At 42.4% G+C, this 17,522-nt stretch overlaps 1 pseudogene; it reads right to left on the bottom strand.

The window, feature by feature from the left end:
• Positions 1 to 4,165: 4,165 nt before the first annotated feature.
• Positions 4,166 to 10,659, bottom strand: LOC148522841 (uncharacterized; annotated as a pseudogene).
• Positions 10,660 to 17,522: the final 6,863 nt, after the last annotated feature.

Below are 17,522 nucleotides of genomic sequence, written 5' to 3' on the forward strand. Positions count from 1 at the left end.
ACAGCCCAGCCAGCCCTAGCTCCCACCCTCCCTCTTCACTGTCCACAGCCGAGTGAGAAAATGGCGCCGGCGGGGGTACCTTATATAGGATCCAAAACCCGTGAGACCCGGAAGGCGGGATGATGACGTTTTGCCTCAATTTCAAATCCGAGTCAGGCGGGAAAAGTCGAGCCTGACTCGGATCGTCCTCGGTTCGGGGGGGCTCGGGGGGGGTTCGGATTTCAGAAATCCGAACCCACTCACCCCTAATTGCTATAAATATCAGGCATATGATTATTAGCACTGACTAGCAGACCAGGAACCAGCTAGTTTTCATCAATTTAGGACACCTCATGTGTTAGTATCAATAGAGTGATACAATAGTATCAATTGATCAGCCAATATATCTGTCAGTGTGTACCCAGCATTATACTGACATGCTATGGAACAATGGGGAAGATTTAACTAATCTTGGAGAGAGATAAAGTACCAAGCAATAAGCTTCTAATTGTAATTTTACAGGCTGTGCTTGAAAAGTTGATTGGTAGCTATGACCAGCTTCTCCACTTTATCTCTCTTCAAGATTTATCTCACTCAGGGGCCTATTCATCATACCTAAAAATTTGATGGAGGTAATTAGGTTTAGAACTCACATGGAGTTCTACCTATTTACCAGAGGAATTTATCATTCCTCCTCTCCATCAGTATCTATTCCGAAAAGCTGTCATTTTTGCGATGACAGCTTTTTGGGAAATAGATAGTTTTCCCTCTCTACTCTGCCTTACCGCAGCTGGAATCTGTGCTGCGCATGCACTGTTACATCTGTAAAACCAGCGCATGCGAAGCACTACCTACAGCAGCGGCCATTTTGTGTCCCCCTCACTCCCCCTCCCCCCTCTGCTCACCTCCCCCCCATCCCTGCACTTACCTGCCCACTGCAGTGCCTCCGGCTCCAGTGGCTGGTCTGACACCTGTTCTCACAGCAAACCGCAGTACGGTTTAGAAAAAAAAAATGTTTTTTTATTTCTAAACTTTATTGTGTTCTGCTGGGACAGCACATGTCAGACCAGCCATCAGAGTCAGAGGAGGGACCAGAGCAATGGAGAAAGACGCCGGGGGACCTGCACACGCTGACAAAGGGAAGTGTCACCTGCTATTCGCCACCTCACAGAGTGGTGGATAGTAACTCCATCAAATTCCGAAAATACATAATTTTCGGAATTTGATGAATACCATAATTTCCATATCCCCATACTAATGTATGGGGAGTGTGAAAATTAACGCAGGTGGACTTAACCAGGAGATATCAGTGATATATCCTGTGTTAAGTCTCTTCATGAATACTAAAATAACGTTATTTAAGGAAAATGTCCTTAAAAACCTTATTTTAGTGTTGATGGATAGGCCCCTTTATCTCTATTCAAGAATTGATAAATCCTAACTGTGTGGAGTTTGTATATTCTCCCTGTGCTTGCGTGGGTTTCCTCTCATATTCCAAAATTATACAGGTAGGTGAATTGGCTCCCAACAAAAATTATTAACCCTAGTGTGTATGTGTGTGATAGGGACTATAGATTGTAAACTCCACTGGTGCAGGAACTGATTTGAATGGCCAATTATTCTCTCTGTAAAGTGCTGCAGAATGTGTTCGCTATATAAATAACTGGTAATAAATAAACAAATATTAATCTCCCCGATTGATGTAAGATGATCTAGAGACAGTTATGTGGGTGAATTTGTGCAGAAAGTAGACATGCCACGTGCACAATTCGTGCACAATTCATCTTGTGGTTCTATACTGCCACCTGGTGGTGAAAGAAATGTATTAATATAACACAAAGGGTCTGAGTCTGTGTTGGACGCAATGCAAACGCATCTCCACATGCGTGTGTAGTTCAAAGTATGTTCATTATGCTAGTGCTATCTTGCTTGGTATGCCTTTAATGTTTTATTTATACCTTTAAAAAACACAGACTTGTACATACACATACATATTTAAGCCAACCAGCAAATGTAAAAAGGTTATAAGCTGCTCCACAAAAAGTACTGTTTTCTGCAAAGTTTATTTTCATCCTGCACTGACGTCAAAGTGAAAGGTCCAATTAAACTTAAATTAATCAATAAACAGGTGACATTGCAAACCTCCATTACGAAGTCTTTTAAGAATCAAACATTAAATGGCACCATGTTTATCTATCTATCTATCTATCTATCTATCTGTCTGTCTGTCTGTCTGTCTGTCTGTCTGATCACACACAACAGTTTTTTAAGAAACTTTTTTTTTATTAAACACTGTGAATAAAAGAACTAAAGCAAGTAACAATATACCATAAAATTGAATCTAACAAAAAATAAACAATAATTTCTCAATAATATTAAGAATCTTCCCCACATTGGTATTAATAGTGGCCAGGGCAGTCTGCATCGTGAGGAGCTCAGTAGCTATTTCCTGCAACTGTGCTATTCTCAGCTCTACTTTTGCAGGATCCAAAAGTACAAAATGGGAGTTTACAAATATAATTAGTAAAAGAAGCATAATTTTTTGTAACATTAGTGTATTAACACATTTTTAAGCAACTTAAAACTCACATATATCTATATGGTGAAGGCCTTAGCTAAAATACCACCTTAAAAACATTTAATTGTCATCCTTTGCAGCATCATACAGCTTCCATTGCTGCCAATTGTGAAGTACAAACTAAGAAACACTATTTTTTTTAGTTCCCTCTGCACCACCATCAGCTCTGGCTCTTACACACAATTACATTGGGCCAGGATGCAGACAGAGACTCCTCTCCGAGGTATGGGCTCCACCCCCAAGTCAGAAAAGAAGTTTATCTTGAAGTTCGGAAAGAAGCCAGCCCACCCGTAGGGTATGCAATATAAACTGCACAGCCACATGAGTCAAGTCTCTTTTGAACATGCGCAAACCATAGATGATATCAGATCTCATAGTGTCACAAACTCTTGGATGGATTATGAATGCGACCTGTATTTAGGGAATTTTAGGGAATTTAGGGAAATTTAGGGCCTATGCCTGGGGCGCGGAGTCTAATGTGCCGACAGTAATCACCAGGGACCTTCGCAAGAAGGTATGGACTTAGCTGCGTCCAACACACAGGTCGCGGCCCACAGGTTAGGTTTCCCAATACAGGTGCTGGTGTACACTGAACGAAGTGCAGAAGAATAAACGTAGTCAACAGGCCGGGTCAATATCAACAGGCGAGATGGTACAAGGGAGCAGATGTAAACGGGTCACAGGGATAGCTGAGGTCAGAACCAGATATCAGATGCAGTAGCAGGGGATTAGACAAGATCAGAGCCTAAAACAAGCAAAGGTAAGAATCACGATAACAGGAATTGCACTAGAATGCTGGAGTATGGTAATGGAGCCTATACTCTGGCACTGGAGTGTTCCCAGAGTCTCCCTTATATATGCAGGGCTATCCTAGTCACTTCCTGAAACCTCACTAAAGGGGCGTGTATGGCCCTTTAAATCTTTAACAGGTCGGCGCGCGCGCACATAGGGTGCCGTGCCCGTCTGCATCAGGGAGAGAGAGGAGTGACGGGGACCAGCAGCAGATGCTGGGAACACCCCGCCCGCTGTCCCCTTGCAGACCAGTGCCGCCAGACCTGGTAAGTATGTGCCAGCGGCCGGCGCACTGTGACATTACCCTTCCTCTAGGAGTGGGCACCGAACACCCCACAAATGGTTTGCAAGGGAACTTCTGATGGAATTTCTGAAGAAGTTGGGTTGCTTGAATGTCTGAGGCCTTAATCCAACAGCGCTCTTCCGGACCATATCCTTTCCAGTCTACCAAGAATTGGACTGTACCTCGAGATATTCTAGAACCCAAAATCTGTTTTATCTCATACTCCTCCTGATGATCTGCTGGAAAAGCTGCAAGGAGGATCATCGTGCTTTGAATATCGATTCAGAACTAATGGTTTCAAAAGGGTGACATGAAAAACATTTGGTATTTTAAGTGTGTCAGGAAGCTTTAGGCGATATGCCACTGGGTTTACCACTTGCAGAATCTGGAATGGCCCAATAAATCTAGGAGCAAATTTCATTGTAGGCACCTTCAGTTGCAAATGTTTGGTTGACAGCCAAACTCTGTCGCCCGCACATAATAAAGGTATCCTCTTTCTTCTCCTGTCTGCAAACACCTTGTACCATTCTTTTTTACTTCCCTCCAAATACTGAGGAAATGTCTAACTGTATCATGAACGACTGGAAGTGAAACCGAACCCAACGCTGGCAATTCTGGTAACATGGGATGGAATCCATACTGAATAAAGAATTTAGAGTGACCTGCTGACTCATGAAGCAAATTGTTATGAGAAAACTCAGCCCATGGCAATAAGGAGACCCAACCGATACATACATTCGAATGAACTTTTCCAGATCTTGATTCACCTGCTCTGATTGACCATCACTCTGAGGATGGTAGGCTGATGAAAAGCTCAAATTGATTCCAAAACATCTGCACAATGCCCTCCAGAATTTAGAAGTAAACTGCACCCCACGGTCTGACACAATTTCTATAGGAAATCCGTGCAACCTGAAAATCTCCCTCATGAACACCTCTGTAATCTTTGGGGCCAAAGGTAGACCTTTTAATGGGACGAAATGAGCTGTCTTGGAAAATTTGTCCACCACTACCCAGATAGTGTTGAAATCCTGGCATAACAGCAAATCGGTGACAAATTCTATCGAAATATGGGTCCATGGACGGTTGGGTACAGATAATTGATGCAGATCTCCCAAAGTGGGTGGGGTGGGACTTTATGTTGAGCACAAATAGTGCAAGCTGCCACAAAATCTTTGACATCTTGACGGACAGTAGACCACCAATAATTCCTAAGGATTAATTCCAGAGTTTTCTTCACCCCTAAATGGCCAGTAAAAAGAAAGCCATGTGCCCAATGTAACAGCTTTGCATGGAGTTTAGGTGCCACAAATGACTTCCCTGGTGGTATCCTGACCTTAGTGGTTACCGCTAAGAAGCAAGTTGGATTCAGAATTAGCTTCTTCTCCCGAACTTCGTCTTCCTAAGTGGAACAGAATGCCCAGGACAATGCATTAGCTTTAATATTTTTGCTGCCTGGACGATAGGTGATTACCAAATTGAAAAGATCAAAGAATAGAGACCATCTGGATTGCCGATAGTTTAGACAGTGAGCGGTCCTGAGGTATATAAGATTCTAGTGGTCTGTGTAGACTGTCACAGGAAATTTTGCCCCCTCCAGCATGTTTCGCAACTCCTGAAGAGCCAACTAGATGGCCAACAGTCCTTTATCCCCAACAGCATAGTTTTTCTCTGGGGTTGAAAACTTGCGGGAAAAGAAGCCACAAGAACACCACTTCCCATCCTCATCCTTTTGTGAAAGTACTGTGCCTACTCCAACTGTAGAAGTATCCATCACCAGAAAAAAAAGGCTGATCACAATCAGGCTGTCTCAGAATAGGTGCGGAGATAAAACACTGCTTCAATTGGTTGAATGCTTCCTCTGCAAAAAGCGTCCACACCCGGGTATCTTGACTCTTCTTGGTGAGAGCATTAATTGGAGCAGCAACAGATGAGTAATTCCTGATGAACTGCCGGTAAAAGTTACAGAAGCCAAGAAAACACTGAATTGATTTTAATCCCACCGGTCAGGGCCAGTTAACAATGGCAGATAGCTTCTCAGGATCCATTTGAAGTCTAGAACCCGAAATAATGTAACCCAGGAATGGCAGTTACTTTTGCTTGAAGGAGCATTTTTCCAGTTTGCAAAAGAGTCGATTAGTCATTGTCGTGACAGTACTTCGCATACATGTTCACGATGACTCACTAAGTCCTTGGAAAAGATTAGGATATCATCCAGATACACCATGACATACTTATATAACAGGTCTTGAAAAATGTTGTTCATGTACTTTTGGAAAACTGCTGAAGCATTGCTTAAACATAAGGCATAACCAAGTATTCGTAATGTCCATCACGCATGTTGAAGGCTGTCTTCCACTCATCCCAATCTTGAATTCTGATTAAGTTATAGGCCCCACAAAGGTCTAACTTGGAAAAAATCCCTGCTCCTTTTATGCGATCGAAAATTTCCGAGATTAGTAGTAGCAGGTATCGTTCTTAGCAGTGATGGCATTCAGGCCCCGATAGTCTATTTATGGTCTCAATCTACCATCTTTCTTTTTAACAAAAAACAACCCCGCTCCCGCAAGTGATTTTAATTCCCTGATGAATCCTCGCTCCAAGTTCTCCTGGATGTATTCGGACACCGCCTGCGTTTCAGGAAGTGAAAGGGGAAATACTCTTCCACGAGGAGGCATCTTTCCTGGAAGTAAATCTATAACACAATCCCACTCACTATGGGCTGTAAGTGTTTCAGTGGCTTTCTTACTCAATACATCCTCTAAGGACCGGTATGGATCAGGAAGTGAACTCTCTGAGAAGATGGTTGAACTCTGAATGACACATGGTGGTGGTTTGATGGATGGTAAGCATGACTGATGGCACTGTGATCCCCATGACAGAATTTGAGGTTCATTCCAATCCAAAATTGGAGCATGCCTGCATAACCACGGAATACCCAGAACAATTGGATTTTCCGCTGTCGGGAGTATGTAAAACAAAATCAATTCCTTATGAAGGGCTCCAACTTGCATGATGACTTCTGAAGTCCTGGAGTGAATGGTAGCCATAGGAAGTTTGTTCCCATTGTTAGGGTGATGGAGCTTCCTACCCCTGGATCACGGTATGCGAAACACTACTCCTGTGCTTTATTAATTTTCCTTCCAGCCAGCTGGGGAGATGAGAAAAACTCAACACACACACTTCTGATGAATCCACTCAGCTCTCAGAGGCACATCCCCTTTGAGCCGTCTTTTACAAGTTCAGAAAACTGCTGTCAAAAACATTTGCCAAAAATGGTTTGACAGAAAAGAATACATATGAATGGTTTAACAAGTACATAGGATGTGTCAATGCATCTTCAGTTTGACTTTTTTCACAGTGTCCAGACTTGGTATCCTATTCTGGGATCATTCAGCTGCTGCTGTCTTTTAACTGCTCGTTCAGTATAATGGTGGTTTAATCTCATGATATTTGTGTAAAAGGGCTTTTTCTCATAAATACTGATGAATCTTACAGTATGTTTTAAATAAACACTGTAAATTACTATAGACTCTCACAATCCCCTCTTTTTATTAAAAAATAATATCTTTCCCTTATTGGAGTCATGGCTTTCATAGGAACTATATTTCTTCCATAGTCACCCTATGCAAGTAGATGCAAGCATCATTCATCACCTGAATACCAAGAATCCCGGCGCATCTTTCCCTAGAAAGAGGGGTTTCTTCCAATAACAGTACTACAGAAAACACATTTCTTCTCAGGTGTGATCAGTGTCATTCTTTCACACACTAAACACTTTTCCCACTCAGAGGCACTCTTCGTATGTGTGACAAAGAGAGTCCCTACCGGTGCAGATGCTTTATTTACCATTTTCCTAAAATTATAAGATAGATAGCAATTCCACAAAATGAGCAAAATTAATACAATGATTATAATGATTACTGGATGAATGAGACCACTAAACATCCTTTTGACTGAAGGTGAGTTACCTGTGAACACATCCCACCAATGGTGCTGTAAATTATCTTTTAATTGTGTGGCTACTTCCACCAATTTCTCTGCTTCTACAATTGTCTGCATTTGTGCATGATGGGCAGAATAGTTTACTTTCTGTAAGTGGTGAGCATGTTTTTCTGTATTATTAATGGCATTAATGATACTTTGGAGATTAACTGTAAGGTTATGGGGTGGTATCTCAGTCACCTGAAATTCAAACTGTACATCTTCTTGTATCTTTGCATAGAACACATAAGTAGTGTTCTTCCACCTGAGGTGTGTAACATTAAGTAAGCATCCGGAAAAAGGATTTGGTTAATTATAGAGGGAAGTTGTATTCATATAATACAGTCAGGTGCATAAATATTGGGACATTGACAGAATTTTCATATTTTGGCCTCTATTCACCACCACAATGGCTTTGAAATGAAACAAACAAGATGTGCTTTAACTGCAGACTTTCAGATTTAATTTGAGGGTAATTACATTAAAATCAGGTGAATGGTTTATGAATTACAATGGTTTCTATATGTGCCTCCCACTATTTAAGGGGCAAAAAGTAATGGGACAAACTAAACAATCCTAAATCTAACTTTCACTTTTTAATACTTTGTTGCCAATCCTTTGCAGGCAATTACAGCCTGAAGTCTGGAACGCATAGACATCACCAGATGCTGGGTTTCATCCCTGGTGATGCTCTGCCATGCCTCTACTGCAAATGTCTTCAGTTCCTGCTTGTTCTTGGGGCATTTTCCCATCAGTTTTGTCTTCATCAAGTGAAATGCATGCTCAATCAGATTCAGGTCAGGGGATTGACTTGGCCATTGCATAACATTCCACTTTTTAGCCTTAAAAAACTCTTTAGTTGCTTTTGCAGTATGCTTTGGATCATTGTCCATCTGCACTCCGAAGCGCCGTAAAATGAGTTCTTAAGTATTTGACTGAATATGAGCATATAATATTGCCCAAAACACTTCAGAATTCATTCAGCTGCTTTTGTCAGCAGTCACATCATCAATAAATACAAGGGAACCAGTTCCATTGGCAGCCATACATGCCCACGCCATGACACTACCACCACCATACTTCTCTTATGAGGTGATATGTTTTGGATCATGAGCAGTTCCTTTCCTTCTCCATACTCTTCTCTTCCCATCACTCTGGTAGAAGTTGATCTTTGTCTCCTCTGCAATAGGATGTTGTTCCAGAACTGTAATGGCTTTTTTCGATGTTGTTTGGCAAACTCTAATCTGGTCTTCCTGTTTTTGTGGCTCACCAATGGTTTACATCTTGTGGTGAACCTTCTATATTCACTCTTGTGAAGTCTTCTCTTGATTGTTGACTTTGACACATATACACCTACCTCCTGGAGAGTGTTCTTCATTTGGCTAACTGTTGTGAAGGGGTTTTTCTTCACCAGGGAAATAATTCTTCTGTCATCCACCACAGTTGTTTTCCGTGGTCTTCTAGGTATTTTGGTGTTGCTGAGCTCTCCGGTGCTTTCTTTCTTTTTAAGAATGTTCCAAACAGCTGAATTGGCCACACCTAATGTTTTTGCTATCTCTCTGATGGGTTTGTTTTGATTTTTCAGCCTAATGATGGCTTGCTTCACTGATAGTGACAGCTCTTTGGATCTCATATTGAGAGTCGACAGCAACTGATTCCAAATGCAAATTTCACACCTATAATCAACTCCAGACCATTTACCTGCTTAATTGATAAAGAAATAATGAGGGAATAGCCCACACCTGTCCATGAAATAGCTTTTGAGTTGATAGTCCCATTACTTTTGGCCCCTTAAAAAGTGGGAGGCACATATAGAAACCGTTGTAATTCCTACACCATTCACCTGATTTGGATGTAATTACCCTCAAATTAAATCTGAAAGTCTGCAGTTAAAGCACATCTTGTTTGTTTCATTTCAAAGCCATTGTGGTGGTGAATAGAGGCCAAAATATGAAAATTCTGTCAATGTCCCAATATTTATGCACCTGACTGTATGTGACTAGGCATGCAACCTGAGGCTCTACCTCTATAAATATATCCACCTCTTTATCATGCAATTCCCAGTTTCATACACTGGTTGGGTGTTCTAACTTACAAGGTTCATATAGCTGTGTTTGATGAGGACATACTAATCCATCATCGGTATCAGTACATAGGGCTAAGTCATATGTCCTATTACTGGTGTCTATGTGTGCACCTCTCATCTGGGTAGTCCACAACTGAGTGCCTCCAGTAGTTTTCCACAAGGGGACTGGTAAGATGAAGTACTTACACATAACCTGTTTCTGTGTGACATTATACACATGAACTTCACCCGTGCAAAAGTTGTCAGTACACAACATCTTCTTTCCCTGAACTTGTATCCATAACAAAGTAGATATATTAAACATCCTTCTGTATACTTGTTCGTTACCTGTCATTAACTGTGTTTGTGCTTTGCCCTTTTGCATATTTTGATGCATGGTTCAGAGAGAACATTCAGTCCAATTAAACAGTTCAGAAACATTTGTTGACAGGTAAAGTGTGTTAAACAATGTGCTATTGAACACCTGTATATATTCATTATCCCAAGATATACTGGCCTGTAATGGGGTAAATACTGTAGGCATCCATGTAGCTTGCATTGTAACTAATCTTCTCATATCTTCTCGTGCATTACTCATTTTGCTGGCTAAAGTTTCTATATCTATACTATTAAGTAACCCTATACCTGTACCTGATGCTCCTAGCAATGTATCATACCATTCTCTCTTTTGTCTGCTATAGTATTTTGGATCTGGGGGAAAGAAATATTAAATCTTAATATAGTGGTTTGTATTTTGGTACCTACATTTACAGAAGTGGAGAGAAATTTAACTAGTGAGTCATCCCTTATAGTGGGCCTGCTATTTAGGACATACATCCTTGTCATTATTACTGAATTATTTGGTAATTGTGTGGTATTAGTGCAAACTAGCACTACACCTCTTTCTATAGTTGTTGGGCTTCCTATGGGTATACCAGGGTCTGTACTATTGACACATTGAATACCCTGTGCCCACATTTTCTTAAATCGTTTATAGCCCGTAAACTTATCAGTACAACACTTAATTTTTATTCCAATTATGATAGTAATATTATCATGCTCCCTTGGTGCCCAATAGAGATGCCTTATATTATATTGTCCCAAACTTTCTACATATATTGAACCTCCTGACCAGGTTACATTAAATCTATGTAACTGGTAAGCCTGGTTACCATAGACTATCCTAGAGTACTCTATTTGTCCTCCTGTTGTCCCCTGTGTGTGTGCAATACCCTTAGACTAAGTATAGCCAACATTATCACACAAAAAGGATTCATGATGGTGGTTCAATCTTGACCATCAACTTCTTGCAATGTGAGGCGTGTATCCACGTGCTCTTTCCTCCTATTTTCACTGAAGTTGGTGTAGTCAACAGAACCTGATATGGACCATCAAATCTTGGCTCCAGAGACTTTCTGACGTGTCTCTTAGTGTATCCCCAACCGCCCAGTTCCAATGAATGTACACCAGGTACTGCTTCTGGGTCTGGAAGGGAGGAGAAAACTAAAGAATTGATGTTATTCACTTGAATACAAAGAGTAGCTACATAGTCTGTTAAATTTGCATGATTGTGCTGCAACTGTTGGGGGAAATAACACCCTGTCTTAGGAGGTCCTAAGAATAATATCTCATAAGGTGACAACTTATGTTTCTTACTGGGGGTGGTTCTTACTGAATATAAAGCTATGGGCAGACAGTCCACCTATATCTTGCCTGTCTGTGCCATCATCTTTTGTATCTTTAGTTTGAGGGTACAATTTAGTCTCTCTACATGCCCACTGGCCTGAGGCCTATAAGGGGTGTGAAAGGCTTGTTCAATGCCCATATCCTTCATGATAAGCTGCATAAATTCTCCTTTAAAGCGTGACCCTCTATCAGACTCTATAGTTTCTTGTATACCATATCTGCAAATTACTTAACTTATTAAATTTTTAGCTGTTGTTTTTGCAGTGACTTTAGCAACTGGCCAGGCCTCTGGCCAATTAGAGAAGAGGTCTGTACAAACGAGGGCGTACTCATATGTCCCCACCCAAGGCAACTGAATATAGTCTGTCTGCAGTCTCTGAAACGGGTATAATGGCTTTGGTGCATGTCTCTGTGGTACTTTTACTGTCTGTCCTGGATTGTGTTTCCCACACACCATCATGATGCTACATACAATGTAGCTGCTGCAATAAAGCCTGGTGCTATCCAGTGCTGGTGCACCGTGTTTACCATGGCCTCCTTTGAATTATGCACTGGACCGTGGGCCAGCTGGGTCATCAGGGGATTTAAGGCCCTGGGGAGGCACCACCTGGTGGCTTTAGCCCAATGCAAATTAACACAGGTGGCTCCCTCTTTTTCCCAGCCTCTCTTTTCGCCTTCTGTGGCTTGTTCTTGAAACTGGTGTAAAGCCTGTATGTCCAAGGAGTCTTTCTTTGTGTCTGTTTCTATACCATAGAGGGCTGGGATAGGTAACAGGGCAGCTTGCTTAGCCGCAGCATCTGCTTTGGCATTCCCCTTGGCCTCAGCTGTTTTCTCCTTGGTGTGTGCTTGCACCTTTAAAATGGCTACTCTACTTGGAAGCTGTAAGGCTGCATACAATGATCTAATGAGCTCAGCATGCTTAATGGTTTTACCAGCCAAGCCCATAAGACCCCTACTCTTCCAAATAGGCCCAAAATCATGGGCCACACCCCAGGCATACCTGGAATCAGTGTAAATGTTTGCTGTCTGATTTTCAGCCATTATACATGCCTCAGTGAGTGCCCTCAACTCTGCTTCTTGTGCTTAACAGGAAGGTGGGAGTGGTTGCTGAATCAATACCTCATCTATGGTGGTGACTGCATACCCTGTTCTTGGGGACCCATCATGATAATATCTAGAGCCATCTACAAACAATTCCCAGTCCAGATTAGATAAGGGAACATCTCTCACATTTTCTAGTTCCTTCATTTCCATTTTCAGAAGTTCAAGACAATCATGGTCAGAAAAATTTTGATTTGTATTTTTATGTGACTGTATTTGCAGTACATTATCCCCCTCATCATCCTCACTGTTGTGTTCCTTATTGCCATTACCTGGTATGTTGTCAACAGGTGTATGTATGTGTCCATCACTATTCCCCTCTTTTGAATTCTGCGTTGGAAGCAATGTAGCAGGATTCAACACTGTGCTCCTCTTAATGGTCACATTGGTAGGGCTTAGTAGGGCTACTTCATACTTGGTTAACCTGGCTGCAGAAAGATGCTTAGTTCTGGCCTGGTTAAGTATTTCTGTTACTGAGTGGGGAACCTGTATTATCAATGAGTGGTCCAGCACTAAATCTGCTGCCTTGTCTTTAAGCATAGCTGTAGCTGCTACTGCTCTTATACAAGAAGGTGCTCCTTTGATTATACTATCAAGCTGCAATGAATAATATGCCAGGAGCCTTTGTTTACCACCATGTTCCTACACTAACACCCCTTGAGCATGTCCTTGTGTTTCATGACAGAATAACATAAAAGGCCTGTCATATCTGGGTAATCCTAGTGCTGGTGCTTGGGTAACTGCAGTTTTTATCTGCATAAAAGCTTTCTTCTGTTCTGCTGTTAATGTTACTGTTTTGTCTTTTGTATCTGTGAACTCATCATAGAGGGGCTGCATTATGAGGGATGCATTGGCAATCCATTCACTGCAATACCCCGTTAGTCCTAGAAATGCTCTGAGTTGCCTGGTGGTAGTGGGCTCTGGCACTTTCTGTATAGCTGATATCCTATCTTGTGTCAAATGTTTTGTACCTAGAAAAAGGTAACCTGTGCTTGAGCTGTTTGCAATTTTTCTTTTTACACTCTGCAATTTTGTTCACACAGAAAAATAAGTAATGATTCAGTTTCACTTTGACACTGTCCCTCTGTATCTGCACATAGGAGCAAATCATCCATATACTGCAACAACTGGGTGGTCTCAAACTGTGGTCTCCACCCTTGCAGTATGATGGACATAGCCTCTGTAAATGCAGATGGAGAGGTTGCCCCTCCTTCGGGAAATCTAGTCCAGCAATACTGTTTGACCATACTTGTAAAAGCTAAGTAGAGCTGACACTCTGATGTAAGAGGTACAGAAAAAATGCATTAGCTAAGTCTATTACTGTGAAATAAGTTGCTGTTGCTGGTATTTGGTATTTGGTTTAGCAAGATGTGTGGATCAGGCACTATAGGTACATCCACCATCAACCATTTGTTTACCTCTCTTAGATCATGCACCATCTGGTATTCCTGTTTACCATTTGCCCCCACCTACTTTTTCACTGGAAATAAAGGGGTGCTCCATGGGGACCTGCATTCTCTTATAACCCTTGTTTTCTGAAATGCAGAAATCTGCTGCTGTATGGCCTTTTCCTGATCTCTGGTCAGTGGGTATTGTTTAATCTTTACTGGCACTACACCTGGTTTTAAGGTGAGTGTAACCGGTTGAACATCCAGTAATCCCACATCTGTTTTACCCTTAGACCATAATTTTTCAGGGACTCCTGAAAGCCAGTCAGGGATCATCACTTCTATCTGTGTCTGGTGTTGCAGCAAATATATTGCTGCTGCTAGCTGACATTGAAGATCCTGCCCTGTACTTCCTTTCAGTATTACATTGCCATTCCTGTACTCAATGGTAGCTTGTAATTCATTAAGGATATCTGCTCCTAACAAATTAACTGGACAGGATGTGGAGGTCAGGAATTCTACAGGCACTTTAATTTCTGCTAACCCCACTGCAACTTTTATGGGCTTACTACCATGTAAGGATATGGTATGTCCTGTTAGTCCTGTTCCAGGAATTGTCTGATTTGTTACATATTTCTTGGGGACATCTTCTGCCCTTAAAACGGTACGGCTTGCACCAGTGTCTATTATACAGTCAATTTGTTCCCCCCCAGGTAGTGTCAATTGTGTTATTCCCTTGGGACCTGAGGTATTAATAATGTATTGTGGGGGACCTGTCACTGGACAGCCTATTTCCTATGGGCTGTGCGCTGTTTGAACCCTTACTCCAAATTGCTCCCTTTTTTTGCCCATTCCTTATATTTTTGACAATCCCTTTTCATGTGACCTGCTTTATGGCAGAAGAAACATAACCCTCTCCTTTTTGTTTCTTCAGGTGATACTTTCCTATTATTTCTGGTCTGTCTAGGCTTTGGTTCATTATAGGGACCATCCTGCATCAAATGAACTGTCACTCTCGGAACCTGACCTCTCTCTCTTACTTTCCTTTTTTTTTTCTTCTTCCTGATCTTCTATAGCTCTTAATACATCCAGTACAGCTGGAAGTGTCATAGTTCCAACCTCAAATTTTCAAGTAAGCCTCCCAAAAAAACAGTTCTAAGCAACCACTCATGGGTAGGATTATTATCTTGGAATCCCCTATCTAAGTGTGACTGGTGTGTTTGATCATAATAATCCTTTACTGACTGTCCCATTGTCTGCCTGCCTTCAGGCACAGCAGACATAAACTGCTGTTGCTGCTCTGCTCACACCACCTCCTTAACCTAGTAACAAAGAGTGTCCCTGACTCAGGAGTTTTTCTGTTATCTGCACCTCAGACTGCCACTACTCCTGCTTCACCTATTGGCAGAGCTAGTATTTCTGTCAGACTGCCTGCTCCCACTGTCATCCTACATATTTCCTCCAAATGTGCCCAAGTAGCTCCCCAAATAGCTACTAATCTCTCCACATATCTGTGGAGAGCCATTGGATTCTTACTGGTGTCTGGGGCTTTATTTACAATATCATTCACTTCTGCTGCTGTCCAGGGTCTATACTGATTTTGGGTTCTCACTCTTATCATAACTGCTGCATTCTGGGGATTTACAGCCTGATTCAGAGCTGAACGCTCTGACCAGAGCGCTCGCTCTGAATCAGTGCCCTCCTACCTGAAAATGGAGCGGCCTCCTGGCCACTCGCATAGCTGTGGATGACCACCCACAGCATATGCGAGCAGCCAAAAAGATGGTCGCGATGGTCAAGACCATCGCGACCATCGGGCTTGCGACGAGACCCTGCGGTAGGGTCTCGCTGCTGCAAGCCCAGGAGTGATTTTGGCTCTATCAGAGCCAAAATCACTCCCACTGATGACTCCCACTGATGACTGATGACTCCCACTGATGATGTCAGTGGGGCCAGCTTCAGACGGTAGGCGTTCCCATGGGTATGCCTCCGTCTGGGCAGCCATGCCCCCGGCATGCCAACCAAAGGGGGCGTGCTGTCAATCAACATTGACAGCACGCCCCCTTTGGTGCAAGACCCGGAGTGACGGAGAGCCCATCGCTATCCGGGTCTCGCGCATGCGCACGACGGAGCTCCCTCTGTCGTGCGCATGTGCAGTGGGGCAACATCGACCCGCTTGCAAGCGTCCTTTGCTCGCGAGTGGGTCTGAATGACCCCCTTGGTTTAAACACCTCATTTGTAGTTACAGGATAAGCCTCTACAGATTTGTTTTGGTATGGGGGTGGACCTGTCCCTTTCTGAAAATACATCTGTTCACCCCCACAGTGTTCACAGCCACAAGGTTCATCATTATTGCCTGTGGCTTGCTTCTTGCACACCCGTGTCCTGCGTCTGTTTTTATTAAACATCCAAGGCATTAAGCTGACCACCCTTATATGGGAATGGGGCTGAACTTTCCTACTGCATAAGGCAGTGGAGGAGCAGGTGGTGTAACTGGTGATAAGTGTGGAGGTGATGGATAATGAGGTGATCTGGTTAAGCCTTGTTGATCACAGGGTTACCCTGGCCAGGGCACTTGATTCCCACAAAATTGACAATTAGTGTTAGCATTAGGTACACATTTACCACATCCTGGGCATTTTCTGCCATCCCTTACTGGTGTGGTAAATGGAGCCAAACTTGGGTACTTTGGGCTTAAATCAGGGGCTGTTGGTGATGCCTGTTGATTTACAAAAGAGATCACTGGGACAGGCCTCACAGTATTTGGACCACAATCTTCCATAAACTCAGTGTCTTGTGTTACCTCCTGTTCTTTATGTATTTCTTTGGCTACCTTTAACCAAGCCTGTACTTGCTTGCCTACTTTCTTACACTCTATCCAAGCCTTGTTTTCTTTTGCAAAGGTTTCCCATCTTACAGGATCTAGGGAACCCACACTGGGCATCCCTGCTTTCTGTAGTATCTTTTGAATATCTTTAAGTGCACTTTTCCCCTCCCTGGATTCGACTAGATCCACAGGAGCACATGGTAATTCTTTTACCATGCCTTTACTGCCCTGAGCCCCTATTATGGGTTACCACTCCTAGTCTTTCCTGAATCCCCTGAGGAATCTTTATTTTATTCAAAAGAACAATTGCTACTTATTCCTTAATTCTGCGTTCCTACTGGGTAATCATACAACAATACCTGTCTTATAAGCTTCAAATATCTATCAGCTGGCCACCTCCTAAGAACTGGACAGGCTACTACTGAACTATCCCTGCACAAATTACTGGCTAGCTAATTTATTAGTCCAGCCCAGTCCTTATCTATCCTGGTAGCCAAATATGTTAACACTCTATGAGACCAATATATACCACAGGGATCCTCTTATTTATTACAGCTATTAGATCAGGACTTATAAATGATCTGGTTTTCTGTAATACCACTACACAAGTACACCCCTCAAACTTTAGTTGTATGTGGTTCATGTATCAGACTCTGGAGACCTGTTATCCCTGTCCTTAATTTCCAGAGACAATACAGTATTCCCAATGTCACTATAACACTCCCACAGATTATGACCCACTGTTCTAATCCTTTTGGCATGCTACACAGATGAATAACATGTACAACCCTTCAGCCCCAGGCGCCCTTAGGGGTACCAATGAGGAAACGTGAAGGACC

This window comes from Taudactylus pleione, unplaced genomic scaffold, assembly GCF_031769625.1.
Source record: "Taudactylus pleione unplaced genomic scaffold, aTauple2 ptg000138l, whole genome shotgun sequence".
Classification (NCBI taxonomy): Eukaryota; Metazoa; Chordata; class Amphibia; order Anura; family Myobatrachidae; genus Taudactylus; species Taudactylus pleione.